Below are 16,295 nucleotides of genomic sequence, written 5' to 3' on the forward strand. Positions count from 1 at the left end.
AGAGAAATTATGGTTTAGGACACAAAGGTTTAGCTTGGAAGAGACCTTAAAACCCATCCCATTCCTCCCCCTGCCATGGGCAGGGACACCTTCCATTATCCCAGGTTGCTCCAAGCCCCTCCAACCTGGCCTTGGGCTCCTCCAGAGATCCAGGAGCATCCACAGCTTCTCTGGGCACCCTGTGCCAGGGCTCATCACCTTCACAAGGAACAATTTATTCCTAACACCTACTCTAAATCTCAACAGTTCAACCAAAGTCTTAAAGCATCTTAAAATTCCAAAATTCCCTGTGATTGAAATCATCAGGGCTGGTGTGGCAAAATTTCAAGCCAAGCCGTGCTTTTTTGCTCTTGAGGTCCATTTTGTTTATCCTTGTTGGGGGGAAAGACACAACGTGTTACAGAGACTCATTTCTGAAGGGATCAGGTGGGGAACAGGACATAAAGTGAAAGAACTGACCTGGTGGCTGTCTCTCTAACTGGCCAAATGCCTGGGAAAACACACGCTCCCTTTGCCACCACAGAGGCTGGAGGAGAGGCAGTTTAATGGGGCTCTGCACACAAGTTTTAGAGCCTTTCATAGCACAGATATAAATGATACATTTCATCTTTATGCCACCCTTCTAAATCACTAAAAAGTAAATTCAGTTAATGCTGAAAGGCAGAAGCCCTGAACTGCTGCTTTGCTTTGCTATTTATAGTGTCAGGACCAGCTCTGGCTTAATCTTCTGGGTGTCATTCAATATATTTCTGACCCAACCAGGTAGAACAGAAGAATTGGCTGTATTTCCAAGCTCTCAGAGGTTTTAAGACAATCCCACAGCTTTTGCAGCAAGTAGTTTTTGCAGTGTACTGATTAATAATCTCAGGGAGAGTATAATTGTCCACAGAAAAACATCAGCTGCAGAGCAGAAAAGAAAATCACCCCCAAAATTTAAAAAAACCTCAAACAACAAAACCAAAAAATAATTAAAAAAAATAGAAAAGGGACATACTGACTTCATTTTCCCAGCAGATGTCTTTGCTGAAGCCCCTCCCTCCCCTGGCTCCATTTGTGCCATGTTAATTGTCATAACTACGCCCTGTAGCTCCTTGGTAGGAGAATTGTCACAATTAGCCTGTGACTTTGCACCAGCTGTCTTGGCATAGACAAGACAACGTGCTTTGGGCTCTGAACACCTGCAAACCCAGTCCATGGTGGATGTTTGAATGCTCAACCAAACAGCTGTTGCATTTCAGGCTTGTTCTCTTGGGGAGGCCGGGGGGAGAGAGGTGGAAAAATGTCTATATGCCAGAATGCCGTAATTTTCCCTTTTTGGAGGTTTATTCTGTGCATTCTCTTCCAGTGTGCTGATGGAGGGATGGCCCCAGCAGTTATCTGAAGATTACACAATTTGCAGGGTTCCATGTGTTGGTAGCTCTGAGTAGCTAAATAGAATGGGGGCAGGGGGTGAAAGAGAAAAAACCTCCACATTTATTTTGATTTATTTCTAATTACTCCCTTTCCAGGGCTCTGAAAGGACAGTTTGGTTTGGTTGGTGCACTTCTGGATGAGTGTGATCTGGGAGCTGGCAGGCAGCACTTTGGCAATTTTACCCCAGTGAATGTAATAACCCAATAAGAATTGCCCAGAACAGTAGGATCAGATTCATGGAATGAGCCATGAATGCATTTCTGTTCCCCAGTAACTGTTCAGTGGGATTATTCAAGAGATTTAAATGTGGGTGGCATCAATTTGAAATGCAGATGGTGTATCTTATTAAACACCATTTTAGCTATTTGTAGTGCTCAGAACAGTATTTGCCCTGAATTTAAATAACGATGTACAGTATTTGTTAAAAAACATGCTTGGGCATGTTTTGTTTAATTAGTGGCTTGAAATTTCCTAGCATATGGCTTGTCATTTGCTAAAAAGATACGCAATTATGAAGTTCCTTGAAGTTTTACTATTTAAAAGCAAAATTAACTTGGTGTGTTCAGCAGTTAATGGCAGGCCATTAAATATAGTATTTACTAAACAAAAGACATATAGGAGCAGCTGAGTGTGCCTGTGCCATCTGTACCTCGAGCACTGTACATCTTTTGGTTCACAGGAGGTAGACTGGACCCACTCTGCTCCCACAGTTCATTACCAGAGTTCTCTGCACTTCAGTGCAAATGACATCGTGTCTGGTTATTATCTTTAAAGGCCTGGATGCCGCTTCAGAAGCATCAATTTAATTTTTATACTTCAGGAAAGCAAGCAGACCATCTGCTTAGAAATCCCAGCGTTACTGAAGAGCTGCAGATACTTCTTTTCCCTGTCAGGTTTTGAATGGCCTTTTAAAGTTTCTGAAACTTTCAGTTGCCTGCCTGTTCATTTTTGATTAGGAAATGGAAATGAGAGTCTGGAAGACTGAAGGGATGATGCATGGGATTTTTTTTTTTCTCCCCATAACTTACCTGCTCAGCTTCTACTCCTCATCACGACAGATGACTAATTCAGCGTCTGCTTCCCTCCACCAGCTCAGCTCGAGCCAGTTCCTCCATCCAACACCTCCATCATTCCCCAGTCCCAGCAGAGCTGATGGAAAGACTTGCCTCAGGCATCTCCACCACCCCTCATTGCAGGCAATATTATGCACCCAAATGAGTCACAGATTGGAGGATTCTCATTTTTTCTCCTGAGAGTGACTTATCTCGGGAAGCGGAGAGGGAAGCAATGAAGCCTGATGAAGAAGTGAGAAGGGAATGACCCCCAGCCTGACACATTCCTTTCCTTCACAAGTCTGATTTCATGGCTTTATCACACGCTGCACTTCTTTAGGCACAGACAGCAGGATTCATCTCGGTGCATTATAGACATCTACACAAGAGCCAGCCCTCCTAGGCTGACAATTTATGTAAGAAATAGGCTCTTTTAGGATTTTACCTCTTCTATACATTTCCCTCTTGAAGAGGTGAATGACAGCCCTGAAACCCCTGTTTCTGGTCATTAACTATGAAGGGAGTGTAGGTATCTACACTGAGATACAGACTCCTAGTGAAGAGCACACAAAACTCATGGTTGAAATCTTCAGTTATCACTGAACAAATCCTGTGGATTTCAGGAAATTCAGGATTTTGCTTTGTTTCTTCTCTTACCACCACTCTATCTTTGTTCAGTAAGAACAAAATGCTCAGCTCATCAGAGGGACAACCAAAGTTGTGATCCTTTCCAGGGTGAGCTGTCAAGCAGATGAAAAGAGAAACAAAACAAACAAGAGGGGAAAAGGTGGGAAATCAGAAGCATTAATCCATATATCTGTTTCTTTGTGGATGGTATTTATCTTCTCACTTTAGCCAGGGTTGCCAATACTTTTGCTTATATTTTCCCCATCTTTCATCCCACCAGCCCGACCACAGTATCCCACCATCCCACTGATCTGCTTCACTGCCTCTCACCGTGACTTTTTCAGGACTCTCCCCTGATTTCCAGACAGAGCTCTGCCTTTACCACAGTGCTTCCTTCTGCTCACTCCTCACTCTGCTGGCTCCACTCCTTTCCCTGATCCCTGCTGATTTCCTACCCCAGCTCTGTTATTTTTTACATGACTGTCTGATATCTCTGTCTAATGAACAACTCCCCTGACTCCCAGCTCCCTGCTAATGAAGATGGAGAGAGCTTTGCCTCTTCACTCATAGAACCTGGGCAATATAACGTAGCAAAAGGAGTTATGACACAAAAATAGGTCCGTAAAGTGCTCACTCTTCCTTCTTCTGTGACTGAGGGTGACTTCCTCCAGGGGAATGTTTCTTTTGTTATCCACCTTCAGCTCTTATTTCCCCACCCAGTGATCAATTTTTTGTGGGGCAGGAGGTTCTGCACAAATGGGAAAGGGAAAGGGATAGGGAAAGGGAAAAGGGAAGGGACAACTTCCGCCAGACCAGATTGTTCATCTAATGAATTGTCGTTGTGCTGGTGCTTCTTTTTGACTTATTAAGACCTCCAAAGTGCTTCATTTTTTGGTCCAGAGTTGAAATACTGTTTGATCCCAAGTGGATATTCCTTGCTGGAAAAAGGGACAATTTTTTTCTGCAAATCATTAAAGGGAAGAAATTAAAAAATGCCACAGGTCATTCATTCTTTTTTGGCATTAAACTGTCACTCCAGCAGCAAAATAAGTCCACACATATCAGAAGAAACCAATGAGACCTGAAAGCAAAGCATTAGGGGCATGGTGGAAGGAGGGAATCATACAAACTTTTAAAAACACAAACACATTCTAAATAAATATGAAAATATGACTTTTCTTCCCTACCCTCATACATTCAAATGGGATTCATTGTGGTTCAATTTTGACCTTTTCAGGTGCCCCAAAGTCTAAACAGTGTTTATGACATCCAGTTAAGGGCAACTCCAAAAACACATTGAATATTCAGAAGAAATAATAACAAGGATTTACCACGAGGAGCTCATTCCTCCAGGTTGTCGAGAGCCAATGCTTGGGGTCTCTGTGTTTGGGGATGTCATTTCCCAAGAAGAAGACACAAAAGACACCTTGACAAGTTGTCATTAAAGATTTCATGGCAATAGCCATGAGTGCAGGAATTCCTGCTCTGTTGCCCTGGCAAAATTCACATTCAGGTGATTACATTTTGCCTGCTTACACTCAGGCTGCATTTTCAATTCCATGTGTCATTGTCCTTGTCTTCTCATCTTAAATTATTGTATAGTGCTGCTGTGCATTATTAAACAGTTGCCACGTTTCATCCCAGTGGATCTTGCATTTAGATGATGGATTTACAAAAGTTCTGCTGCTTTGTTAAGCTTGCCTGTACAGCTGGTTGAGGGTTTACCTCAATAAAAAAGTTTTCCTTCAAAGAAGTCTTGAAAAATCACTGGGTTTCATTAAAAATTGTCAAAATCTTTTCCCTCTTTCATTTTCCCCCCCAAAGTTTCTATTTTTTGGAATTGAAAATTAAATTAAATGGAGGTATATAAAAGAAGCAGTGTTGCAAATCAATGTTATTATTAACAAAAAGGCAATTTTTTCCAATTAAACACTGAAAATCATTCCAACAGTATTTTAGCCATCTGCTTTCTGGATATTGCAGTGAAATTAAAAAAAAAATTAATAAATAAATAAATAAATAAAAAAGAAAGAAAGAAGGAATCTATTTCAAGCAACTGAGAATGAAAACAATGGCTGAGCTGCAAACATCACAGCAGAAATCTTTCAATTGTTTCCAGCAAGTCCTTTTTGTGCATCATCCTTTGAAACTTGAAAATTTCACAAAGAAAAATTGTCTTTAATTCTATTTCTTAGCACTTGTATCCATAAAATGAGACCCAAGTGCAATTTGTTTTTTAGATTAGAAGCTCAATGAGACAGGGATCACTGCTCCATGAAATTAAGCACCTTGTGTGTAAGCTGAGGGAACATTTCTGAAAATACAAAGCATTAGGATGTGTCCCAAGGAGGATGCAGGTGTTTCAAGAAATGGAAAACTTAGTTACAGGCAATGGTATAAGATATAAATGGTATAAGATATAAATATTAGGGGGTGGTTGAAATGAGATTTTGAGGAGAGGGTTTGCCTGTTGATATTCAAGACCAGGTTGGATGGTCTTGGAGGAACCTGGGGTAGTGGAAGGGGTCCCTGCCCATGGCAGGGGGTTGGAGTTCAAGGGTCTTGAAGTTCCTTTCCAATCCAAACTGTCCTCTGAACCTGTGCCATGATTCCATGGCATCTGTTATGCTTCACTACTGTTCAGTGGAAGAAAGGAGATTGATGGGCCCAGTCAGGGAAAGCATCACAGTGTCTGTGTGTCGTGCTATCCTGGGGATAAAACATCCCCAAATGCAAAATTAGAGCAGTCAACACCCTTGGAAGAGAACTCAGGCTATTTTAAGACCTGTGGAAAGATCTCTAAGGATGCAGATTCCCTAGAAAACTTTAAAAAGCTTTAAAGCATCTCCATTTATTTATAGACGGTTTCACAAAGTCAGCTGCTAAAAGGCAGTGAAATCTGTGTTGGGAGTCCTTTTAGAAACAATGCATTCCTCAGGATCAGGGTTCTGACTGGGGCTGAACTCCACACTCAAATGTAAATATTTTCTATAGCTTAAAGTACTGACTGCAGTAGCACCCCTAAGCAAACACTGATGTGCAGGTTGAGTAGGTAATTTTGGAAAGCAAGAGCAAGCCAAGATGTGCCATGCTTTGGAAAGTCATTGCCAAGTCCTACTCTTAGGAAAAATTTCCCTTTGTGTTTTTTTTAAGTCCACAGTCTCCTTTTCTGTCCACAATTTCCAGCTCTGAGAACAGATGGGATTCTGCCTCCTGGATTTCATAGCAGTTTGTTGTGGCTGTTAGGAAGATTTCAGGAAATGTGTATTACTGATATATTAAAAAAAAATAGAAGTCTCCCATCACCACCTCTGCTGGATCCAGCCTGTGTTTTAAAGGAAAACTGAGATTGCTATCAAATAATCTGTTTTAATGGGCTGGGACTCCAAGCGAAACATGAAAACAATGAAGTTGGAAGAAAGCACCACTATTCTTTATAATTACCACTTTTCTTTTTAAATCAAACTGGATTAAGGGAAGTTGCCCCACAAATTAAAGGCAGCCTTAGAGCTGTTTGTAGCTTGAGTGATGGACAAACCAGCAGGTAGAAGTCTTTTGGATGACTTTGAAGGGACTGATCCTTTTTTCATCCAAGTTCATTAAGCAAGGCAGCATCTACATAAGTGGAATCTTCAAGGATTTTAAAGAAGTGTTTAAGGTGAGGTTGAGTGGGGCTTGGAGCAGCTGGATGCAGTGGAAGTTGTTGGATGGTTTTCCAACCAAAATCCTGTGATTCTATGAATGGACAAGGGTTTTGTGATAGCCCAGATTTGGATGTCACTGATATGTGGCTAAATGAGACAAAATTCTTTATGGAATTGCATGGGCGAATTCCAACAGTGCAGCTCATTTTATTTTCAGATAATTCCATGAGCATCAAGTCATTAATCCTCAAAGAACCTTAAAGCAGACAGCTGGAAATGACAGTTAGGCAGACATGCCAGTAAATATTTGATTTCTTCTTCTTCTTTTGGTTTTTTTTTTGTTTTTTTTTTTTCATGGTCTGTTTTTATGGAAATTTCTTCTTCTTCTTTTGTGTTTTTTGTTTTGTATTGTTTTGTTTTGGTTTGGTTTTTTTTTTGGTTTTGTTTTTTTTTCATGGTCTGTTTTTATGGAGTAATTCCACAGGTGGGCTCATTGGTATCAGCTCATTAGAAGAGGAAACAAATGTGACATGGTAGATAAGACACATTTTCAAAATATAATCCTAGAGGTGATGTAATACCACAAACAGAAATCACCTCTTTCAGTGGCACATTGCAGAGCACAAATGGAACAGCAAAATGTGCAGTGACACAGATGCTCAGGGGACCTGCTTTGAGACTCCTGCTTTATCTCTAACTACAAAGGCAAGACTGTGCCTCTGTGCAGCAAGGATGTGCCAGAGGAGGAGCTGCCATGGCAGAGAACAGCCACATTAAAATCTCCCAGCCCCGAGTTTCTCTGCTCTTGTCTCCAGCCACTCACCCCTCAGGCCAGGCTGAGGTGCTAAACCTCAGACCTGGCACTCAGACCCACCAGGGAATTCTTGTCTGGGCAATATGAGGCTGGATTTTGGCTCTCTATTGTAAATGCAGGGCTACCGACAAAGGAAAGAATGATGAGGAGGAATCTATCTTATTAAAAGGTTAATTTATTACTTTAGTATACTATATTATATTAAAGAATACTATACTATACTAAAAAATACTTAATGCTAAAAAGATAATAATGAAAACTCATGACTCTCTCCAGAGTCTGACACAGCCTGGCCCCAATTGGCCAAAGAGTGAAAACAACTCACAGCAGAACCCAGTGAAACAATCACCTGTGGGTAAACAATCTCCAAACACATTCCACATGAGCACAACACAGGAGAAGCAAATGAGATAAGAATTGTTTTCCTTTTCTCTGTGGTCTCTCTTGCTGCCTTCCAGCTTGCCAGGAGAAAAACCCTGGGTGAAAAAATCATGTTCAGGGAATGTGAATGCCACAGCTCTCCTCATCCCCACCTGTGTTAAGGCACACTCCGTGAGTCCAACCTGATAGATTTTCTACCCTGAATTATGCCCTGGCCATCTTCCAGCCAGGTCTTTTGGGACTATGATGTTGTTAAGTCTGATTCCCTTGCAGGTCAGGATTGATCAACACAAAGCTTATTTTTGGCAGCACAAAGGAAATGTTTATTGGCCAATTCCTGTACCAGTAGGAGATGTGAGTAAATCTCCCTTTGCCCTCACAAAGGTCAGCTTTTCAAATTGCCCTCCTCCATGTACTGCACCAGGCCATGAGAAAAGGTGTTGAGCACCTTTGTCACACTGAGGAGAGGGAGGGCTATGGTTAACTCAGCACCTTTCAGGAGCAATTCTTCAGGTCCCTCTCACTCCACTTGAGCCAGGATTCAATACATGCTCCAGCTTAAGAAGGAATCCTGTCTATTTCTGCTGCTTTTGCTTCAGCAGAAATGTGAAACCAATCTGCTGGCTGGATTTCAGCTTGGATAATTACATTTTGCTCACATAAATTAATTTATTAGTTTCAAAGAGGGGAAATTACTCTCTGCTAACTCTTCCAATGCTATTTGGTAGTGTTAGCAGGGAAGATGAAACTGGCCAACCCACCAGAGAGGTGGCTGTGATTTGATGGGGGATGAAATTCCCCTTGTAGAGAACGTGTTTTGAGCAGGGAACTTCAGTCCATGCCCAGCCTACATGAAAGATGGAAAGCTATTAGCTCCTTTCTGAAGCCTCACAGCTCTCAGCCTGTGATGTATCTCCCTCAGCCTGACTCTCATGTATCAGACTGGCTCTCTGACAGCTCTTCTGGGATGGCTTAATAAAACCCTATTAAATCCTCATTTTCCCATTGTAAGCTGGCTGGATTTTGCCTTTCTTTCCTCTCTCACCAGCCCCCTTCCTCCAGAAACCACTGGGCATTGTTTCCTGTTATCACCCAGGTTAGCTGCAAGGCTGCTTGGCTCTGCATCCATCACATCTGGAGGAGCGGGGATTTTCCAGACAAGATAAAAATCTTGTTGGTGACCTAAACACCCAGTTGTGCATCCCAGTGTCACACCATCCATCCTTGCCTCTGCCTGGCACAAACTGCAGCTCCCAAATTATTCCCTACTGCTTTGAATGATCCTTCTAGAGCCTGCTGTGGGAAATATGCTTTAACTTATCTTCTTACCCTTCTATCTTTCTGAGGCAAGCTGGTTTTTCCCCTCTGTACCACATCCACTATTCTTATATCTTTGGGAAATAAATCCATCACAGGTTTCATCTTTCTTATTCTTTCCCAACACATCCAGTATTCTTATATTATATCTTTGGGAAATAAATCCATCACAGGTTTCATCTTTCTTATTCTTTCCCACCCTTCTTAAATTTCTTCAGTGTTCTCATCTATCACATCACTCACCACAGCCTTGATATTTCCATTGTCATCACTCTCAGTGTCACTCTCATGCCTGAAATGTCCTAATTTTTCTCATCTTTAAAGTATGAGACCCAAAATGACATCCTGCCTGAGTCAGGGAATCAGCAGCATTATCTTTATGATTATTCATGAAACAGAAGTTTTAGGACAGCTAATGCATATGCATAAACTTATTGTTCACAAATTCTGATTGTTCAAACACTCGTTCTGTGAATTGTTTCTGCAGGAGAAAATTTCCCCGGTGTTTGAGGAGCACAGCAAAAGACACACAGGATGGGAAGGTTTTGAAGTGAAATGAGCAAGATTTTCTTGCAAAACTCGTGATATTTGGAGGTGTTGAACTCATTCATTTGGTCAGACCTGGTGTTTTATAAGGGTTTATGCACATCTAATATGAATATTGCCAGTGGTCCCACAGATTGGGATGTGCAGGAGGGAAAGATTGGCCTGAACCATTGCATGGGCTGGACTTTCTTTGGGCAGGAATTTTAGGTAATTCTACCCATCAGCTGTGAGCTCATCTCATCTTGGCTGCTGAAAGGATTATTATTTTTTTAAATCTTCGCTTTTTCAATTTCTTGAGGTTGCAGAAGTTTTAATGGATTTGAGGTTTCTGACCTTGCACTGTTATTCAAACAGAGATGAAGAGCCCAATGCTGCAAAAAAAGAGGCACAAATAAATTCTCTGAATATCCTTATAAAAGATGTGAGATAAAAGAAATATTGTATTAAAATTTCCAGTTAAAAAAGAATGTGTTGCATCATGAACTCCATTTGAAACGCTGTGGATGGTGAATATTTCAGACAATGGAAATCTTCCTCACCAGTCATTTTATCAGCTGCTAATATACACAGCGTTTGCCATTTTCTTCTTTTGAATATCCCTCTATGATTACTATTCTTCTCACTAAATACTTAAATACCTTTTTTTCATCACTTTGTGCATCTATTCTCCCTCAGTCCTCTCATGGGCAAAGCACATTTATGTAATAATATGATTTGAACAAACACCAGGATGTAAGAAGAAACAGGGGTGCTGGACATGAACAGAAATTCAAGACATTTGCCCAAAACTACAGCAAAACTTTGGGCTCCTGTACTCCAAGAGAGCTTTGTTAAGGTCATCTACTTGTTAAGCCTTAGGCAAAAGCCACTGGAAAGGAAAATCTGAGTTCCATAAATGATCCTGAAGCCATGAAAAATTTTAAATCTTGAACCAATGGCAAAGGGGATGCATTGCTTTATTTTTTTTTCCTCACTGCATTGTTGTTCTTCAGAACTTAAATATTCCAGCTTTCATTCCAAATTCACTGAGGTAGTCTGATCACACCAAGGCTACCTGTGTTTCTCCAAAATCAAAACGTGCTTCCCACTGGTCCTGCCTTTCGGTGGGATGAGCAGGACAAAGGGAATCTCCACGTTCTCCTCTGTGAAAAAAGAGACATACTGCCAGGAACTGGGATCTTGGAACCTGGACAGCTGTGCTGTCAAACGCCTGGTGGGCTGGGAAATTTGGGTTTTAGTCAAAGGACTTGCAGTTCTGGTGTGCCTTCCCTGTGAAAAGAGGCCAATGAATTCTCGTGGTGCTGGGAAGCTTGGAAACATCTGATCCTGAAGAATCCACACTCAGAGCTTCCTGAAAATCCACCCAGCAGTCAAGAAGCCCAAGTTCATGTCTACTTGTAGGCACAATTTTCTTGGTCTTCACTGAAAATAGATTCTCTAACTGAAGTTTCAGCTCTACAATTTCTAATGGAGAAGCATTTTGCTCTGAGAACTCCTAATTTTAGTTAGAGTTCCTCCAGAGCTTCAGGGCTGCTTTCCAAGGCTCAGCCTTTCCACTGGGCTGCTGGTTCCTTAACTTTTTTTCTGCTTCTGTTAGGGTTAGGATTGAAAGTGCTTGAGACAGTATTTTGATGATGTTTATTATTTCTTATCTATATTATAATCTCACAAAGTGTGAGCTTTATAGTATTTTACTAGCAAGTTACAAAATGGCCTCAAATTTATCTTTACAAAGTCTTTTAAGGAAAAACTATCTAATTAAGAAATGATACTTAAATTATTTTTACTTTTAACTTAATAACTAATTACTTGTGTCTTACAATGTAGACTTTTCTGTCCTATTACAAAATACTACTTAAACCTATGAAGAAGAAAGTGAAGAAGAAAAACTAACCACGACCTTAAAATTTTTATCTTAGCTTTATATATGTTACTATATTCTAAAACGTGAAACTTTAAGTTTTCTACTATGTGATATTACACTCTTCTATTCAAACTACACACTTGTAATCTCTGTATGAAACTTTAAGTTTTCTACTGTGTGATATTACACACTTCTATTCAAACTACACACTTATAATCTCTGTTCTATTATTCAATTTTAGAAGCCTTCTCCACAGCCTCAATTCAAATATAGTGTTCTCTTTCTCAGCACAGAAAGCCCAAAACTCTCAACATCCAGAGCTCCAACACTGGGCTTACAAGGAAGCAAGGGAAATGTTGACTGCTTCTTTTTCTTTGGGAAATTTCCCCTTTCTACATCACTGAGATACACTTACAGACCTGCAGAGAAATGTTTTCTTCTTCCAAAAAAAATTACATTAAAATCCCATAGCACGTTACAGAAGCCAATTTTGGTATTACCTTTGAAATACCGGGATTCATATTTTACAAATTCTTGCTTTGTCATCAGTTCCAACCTGAGGAAATGCCAAATGGACATGAGCTCAGGTGTGCTGGAAAGGAGGGCCGTGTGGAGTGTCAAGTCTGCGGAAATGCAACCAGACAATGTGACAACAGGGATTAGACTCCATAAAAATTTCAGTGTTGTCCTTGAGAGAGAAGTCCTGGAACAACTGCATTGCATAACAGCACTGTCACTTATTAAGTGTGTCTTGTAATTGGTTAGGAAGCCATTAATGACAATTTGCTTCAAACCCAAACAGCTGGCTTTGTGACCCTCTAGGTAACAACAAATGCAAGAACAGGAGGAACAGGAATAATTCAAATCCACAATATATCCAGTTGCTGCTCTAAATCCTAAGGTATTAACTTTTAATGTATATTTCAATGACAAACCAATCCTGACACTTTTTCTGTTTGAATATGTAATCACTGATTCTGGAAAACAAAGGTGGATTTAATTATTTACTTATTTATATTATTTTATCAGTGCAGCACTAGTTATTTTGGTGTAATCACTCTCATTCGTATATAAAAAAAAAGGTCAAGAATGCATTGTGTTCTTAAGACCATCACTATCATAAAACAGCATAGCTGCACTGACTTTAGAAATGGTGCCATGGTTTATTTGATTTGTAGCAGTTGTGGATCCAACCCTCCATTCTTGGGTGCTTGGTACCAGCATAACCCATCACTGAACTTTACTAGAAAATTTCTGATCAATTAAAAAAAAAAAATTTTTTTTTCTTTTTTTTCTTTGTTTTCTTCCATGACGAGGATTTTTACTTCTCTTTTAGGATTCTAAGCCTGCAAAGTACTCAAACCCAACTTTCCTGCCATTTTCAAGGGCCTCTCATGGAGTTCAGTGGGAAACTGAGGCTCTTGACCCTCTGCAGCACAGAACCTTAAAGCTAGAAGGAAATTGCCTGGCATCTTGTACAACCTGCTAATGTGCTTGTGCATTCATGCACAGTAATTGATCTTACAAGCTTCTGAGTGTTCACTGGACTTGCCATTATACCATGAATATTTTATAGCTGCACCACTGTAATAACAGTAATTACATTTGCCCTTTTACAGAACCTTTTATATAAGGGTTTCAAGGTGCTTTATGGATGGTAATTAAGCCCATGGTCTTCCTGTGGAGTAAGAATTATTATTACCCTTCTGCAAATGGGGAAGCTGAGGTACAGAAAATCTGAACTTGACCTTGCCCAAGGTCATATCTCAAATCCATGCCAGGATGAGGAGATGAATTCAAGGATTCCTGCTCCAGGGTTTCTGTAGTTATTTATTTGGCTTGGATTAGGCCTCTGACTGAAGAAAAACTTTTAAAGCTGAAACTGTCAATATTTTCCTATTATTTGGAGTATTGCATTTTTCCTGTTCTGAAGAGTTGCTGTGCCTCCCATCACATCCACGTGTCAGAAGGTACCCACTGAGATGATTTTGAGGTGCTGCACCCCCAGGCCCTCATCCTACCCAGAGATGCCAGTGGGGACCTGTCACTAAGGATTAACCCAGGCCAGCAGGTACCAACACAAAACCATTAATGCCATCCACAACTGTGCACAAAGCCCCTGGTTGAAAGGCGCTTTTCTCTCAATTGCTTTGCTAATAGTGAAACAATGTCCCAAGGTAGATTGTAAAGTCACTGCCTGTCGTTGAGATGAATGGAAATGACTGGCAGTGATTGCTGTTTTGATAAACTTATTTACTACCAGAGTGCCAGCCCTTGGCAGGGCTGTAAAAAGGGTGTAATTATTATATAGTGATTATATAATGAAAAACACGTATTTACTGAGGGAAAATGAGCATATTTCCTGAGTGGTACCTCAGTCGAAATGGGGTGCAGGCTCACAGTCAGAGCAGGGCAGGGCAGCATTTGGGGAGGCAAAATTCCAGCACGAAATTCCCGAGCAGCGAGCCCACAAGCACAGCAGAAGGAAGCTGTGGTATTTTTATCTCAGGCACAGCTCAGAGGGAACATGAAGTGTCTCCACTTTTCCAGCTTCAGATTTAATGTGACTGGAGCCACATGTGGGATTTCCCTGCAGCTGGGGAGCAGATGGTGCCAGGTTATGCAATGTGGGACATGGGGACAGCCAGCCCGACCTGCTTCTCCCCGTGGCACTGAGCTGGTCTGGGACAGGACAACCCTCAGAAACAGACACATAAATATAAAATATTCTCCAAAAATGCAGAATCCTGGCTTTAGAGAAGTAACTGGGAAATTATCACTTAATTCTGCCTGTTCAGAACGTCCTTCAGGGAGCTCAGAGATACCTTTGGCACTTAGGAAGACACTGTAATTACTGTAAATGATGTAAAATCCTTTAAGCTATGAGAGATTCGACCAGTCTGATCAATACCTTGCAATAACAAGGTTTAGCTTGGTAAGAACTGTTGTGCAGTAACAACATTGTTTATGATTTATTCTGCTTAGCTTCTAAGTTTTTAGTCCAATAAACCTGTGTATTTGAACAAAACAGAGTGCTAGTGGGCTGAGTCTTTTGGATTATGACCAAGGAAGCAATGTGCTCCTGGCCTGGCTGGAGGTTGAAAGGGAATGAGGAGTGTGCCAGAACATCCAAGATAGGCAGGGATAGAACAAGATCACCCTAACCACAGAGAAATGCCTGGTGCAGGCAACATACCTTGAGAAAGGAGTTATTCCATTAGCACAAGTTTCCCATCCTCTTTTTTTATTTTTTTATTTTTCTTCCTTCTGGGATCTATGCATGGATCCTACCCCAAACAACAGTGGGGTTTCCTGTTCCTAGCAGGGCTCTATGAGCAGCTTTTCTTTTATTCTTTAAAAGAGGATCATTCCTGGGGGAAAACATCCAAAGGAAGCTACTTGCCATGTCTTTGGCTATAACTACTCATCTGAAATAAAACATTGGACATGGCAACATCTACTGAGTAATGATCCACAGATTGCAGACGGCAGCTCTCTGCACTGTGTGTTCTGAACAGAACTATATTTTAAGTTCAAGCTCTGATTTGCAAACACCTTAAAATGCCTGGAAATTTCACTGCTGCCTTTTTCTTATTCATTTCAGCTCCTGCATCTCAGCACCTCTCAGCACTGATGCATTGAGAATCATTAGTAAGTAAAGCACTTTGGATCTATGCTTCTGAGTTTATGTTTCTGAACACAAGCAAAAACTCATATCCATTAGTTATTTACTGAGCTGGAGACTGCTAAAATATATCTCGAGGAAGTTCAGAGATTTTTTTCATTTTAGTTCATATTATTGGGGGTTTTGTTAATGGAAGTTTCAGCAGGTGAGGAGCTCTTTTAATTTAACATGCACTATATTGCAGTCTAAATGTCATTTCATTAAAAGCTGTTTATGAACAAAACACTTGAAAGCAAATGTGAATAGCCCAAAGCATTTTTCCCCATTGTCTGTGCTCAGGCTGATCCCTGAAATCAAAGATTTGATGGACTTTTGTATTTTTTGCATTACAGGTTTTTATCCCATGCATGTAACAAATGAAAACCATGAATTGGAGTGGACGTGGCGTTTTGAAAACCACAAAGCACTTGATTTGTTCAAATTATGTTTACACAGGGATTATTTCACCCACCAGTGAAATGCAGCTGCCTCTGGCTTGGAAAACGTAAGTCTTTAAAAAGAAACATTGCTAAGTGAAAAGAACTTTATCGCATATAAAACTTGAGGAGGAATGTAGGCTTGCAGAATGTAATTACTCATTTGGATTTTAGCCCAGACACCAAAGCTATCATTGCCTCTTTAGCAAGAGGAACTTGGAATCTTAAGTGGTTGCACATAATGAAAGCCTTGATTCTGCAACCTTTTTGGAAAATAAAATTACTATTAGTAGTACAATGCTTCCCAAATATTTGGATGTAATTGCACTTATGATTTACACCACACTTTGAACAAGAGAACTCTAGAGGCTCTATAAAAGTAAAGGTGGCTTTGATTTCCAGAACAGCCCTGTTCCCTACTGCTGGATCTCCACGTTTCAGAGCCTGTAAAATGTTGTCACAAGGGAAATAAGTGACTCTGTTCTGGCCCCTGCATCCATGCAGAACTTCTCAGTGTTCCAAAAGGGAAGTTTCCT

This window comes from Onychostruthus taczanowskii, unplaced genomic scaffold (assembly GCF_017590055.1).
Source record: "Onychostruthus taczanowskii isolate IOZ18803 unplaced genomic scaffold, ASM1759005v1 scaffold2, whole genome shotgun sequence".
Taxonomy (NCBI): domain Eukaryota; kingdom Metazoa; phylum Chordata; class Aves; order Passeriformes; family Passeridae; genus Onychostruthus; species Onychostruthus taczanowskii.